General features: G+C 32.1%; 1 protein-coding gene across 5 annotated transcripts in view; it reads left to right on the top strand.

Annotated features, from left to right (window-relative positions):
- Positions 1 to 949: 949 nt before the first annotated feature.
- LOC106875929 (protein FAM13A) overlaps positions 950 to 2,478 on the top strand; it is a 242,604-nt gene continuing 241,075 nt past the window's right edge. For 4 of the 5 annotated variants that reach the window (XM_052978225.1, XM_052978227.1, XM_052978230.1 and 1 more), the window contains exon 1: positions 950 to 1,299. The gene's annotated coding sequence lies outside the window, so the exon portion shown is untranslated. The remainder of the gene's footprint in view (positions 1,300 to 2,478) is intronic. The other variant, XM_052978233.1, reaches the window with a different exon arrangement.

Below are 2,478 nucleotides of genomic sequence, written 5' to 3'. Positions count from 1 at the left end.
TGCTTAATCCAAGGTCAGCTCAAATCAAGCAGACCTATGAATAAAGACATTCTAGCCATGTCCACCTTTCCTTCTCCCAATCAATAGGACACTCAGTTCATCCTTTTCTAAGACTGGGGTGTGATTTGTAGGATATATGGTTGCTATTTCTAGGTGGTCTCATAACAATGTAGAGCAGGGGTTTTCAACATGACCTTTATGCTGTGGGGCACATAAGATTTTGGTGTTAAAATTTATCTGCAATAACTTGGTTATACTCCTACAATACACAAAATATCTGAATTTTTTAATACAATTTCTGATAATATTTAATTTAAAAAATATAATCGAACTTTTTTGAACATTGAATGTTTATTAGGGTTCAGTAGAGTAAAACAGGAATAAAAGGGTCCGTGAGGATCCCTTTTTAGGATTGTCTTATTCTTTTATTTACAACATACATCAACAGGATGGTTTATAAATATAACATGATGTGCCAAAACTTTTTTCTTTTACTTTTAAGGGTATTTCTGTATGAAATGAGTTGGTACAAATACTTTACAGCTCCTGTCTTATATTTAGTGAAAGTTTTCACTATCTTTAAATTATATCATATATATATATATATATATATATATATATATACACACACACACACACAGAGCATGACTAGCCAAATGCAAAAAATAACCCTTCTCCCAATGAAACTTTTATCATTCCGATAGCGTTTTGAGGACAAAGTAACTTTGAAATATGTGACTCCCTTTATATAACCTTTTTTCTTTTTGTTCCTTTTTTCTACTTTTGACAATAAAACCAGAATAGAACAAAAATATGTGAAATAGGAAAAAAATGCTGTTGACGTCACATGATAAAATAGTTAAAGCTTGTTTACTAAGCCGCAATCTGATTGGCTGGTTACAAGCTTTATTCCTATTGGTTCATTATAAAGTCTCTTCATCAGGAAAGTAAAAAAAAAAAGAAAAAAGAAAAGAAAACAAGAAGACGTGCGAACCGAAGTCCCCCCTCTCTTTTATTGATACGTACATAAATATATATTATACTAAAATACATAATATATATATGTGCGTGTATATACATTTATATTCATCTCTTAACGAAAATATCTCGCTAAACTACTAACTAGTTTTCTGTAGCGAGCTCCTGTTTCATACTAAAAAGCCAAGGAGAGAAGCTAACATCCAAACCCTCTGCACACCAATCATTGCATAAAATCAAGCTGAATGTTCGAGTATGTTCGCATGAAAGACGTTGTCAATCCTCTAATTTGATGAACACAGTCGACGTCTAAGTTTACAGGTAAGTTACACTATTAGTCTATTTCCGTTGTCATGTAATTTACTGTTGTTGCACTGTCGTCGCCAAGTGGTAGTTGCGGTTGTCCGCAACAATCTTCTTGCTTATTATATTGGACGAAAAGACGGGGACCGATTTCTTTCAATTACCCACTCTCGTCTCCTTTAACTATATCCCATTTCCTTTTACTTACGTATGCTAGGGATGGCAAATAGATGATGAAGAACCACACACACACACATATATATATATAAATTCATAGTTCAAGAGGTGCAACATATATTTTTTAAAAATTATATTTATAAATGACGAAATACAACAGCCTACTTACCCAAGGAGATCGATTAATCTGCTTGTTGAAGCCCTTTCTTTATTTAGTCTTAATTTCTATAGCTGATACTTCAAAAACCCGACTGGCAGGAATGCCAAAGGATTTATTAGTAATACTTTTTTTTCGCATACAGCACTGAGACACACTATTATCTCGGGAGCCGATTATGGTATCTCCAAGAGCCGCATGCGGCCCACGGCATACCTTTTAGTCCGTCTTTGCTATCTAAGCTTTTACTATCCGGCTGTTTGCGATGTTGTTTCTAACCGGGCAAGTACATACAGGCAGCCGGAGTGTGTGTCAATAAACTACATGTACACTATATGAATGTGTATACACACACACGCATATATATATATATATATATATATATATATATATATATATATATATATATATATATATATATATATATATATATATCAATAGGATTTCTCATCTAAGACTAATATAAATATGCAGATATATTACGTGTATGTATAATTAGATTTGTGCCTAAAAGTGTCAAGAAATAAATAGTAGTGAGGATATATATATATTCAAGTGCATATATGTACAGTTACATCTATATATACAAGAGCAGTGTGCATACATAGGCACACACGCGTTGGTTATTTTTTCCTTTCCTTATTCTCGTATGTTAATGTGCGCTAATTCAATAAAACAATAACTTAATGTGTGTGTTTTAAGTGTCCACACATATATATGTAAGATTGACCAATAACTAAAAACACAACAAAAGGGACACGTTTTCTTAAATATATTATTAGTTTCACGCTTTAAAGGAAAAAGTAAAAGGTGGAAATATATAATGTATGTATATTTTATGTATATATATGTAACATATATGT

Source organism: Octopus bimaculoides, chromosome 2, assembly GCF_001194135.2.
Source record: "Octopus bimaculoides isolate UCB-OBI-ISO-001 chromosome 2, ASM119413v2, whole genome shotgun sequence".
Taxonomy (NCBI): domain Eukaryota; kingdom Metazoa; phylum Mollusca; class Cephalopoda; order Octopoda; family Octopodidae; genus Octopus; species Octopus bimaculoides.
Note: the sequence above shows the minus strand (reverse complement) of the source record. Positions and strands in the feature narration are given on the sequence as shown.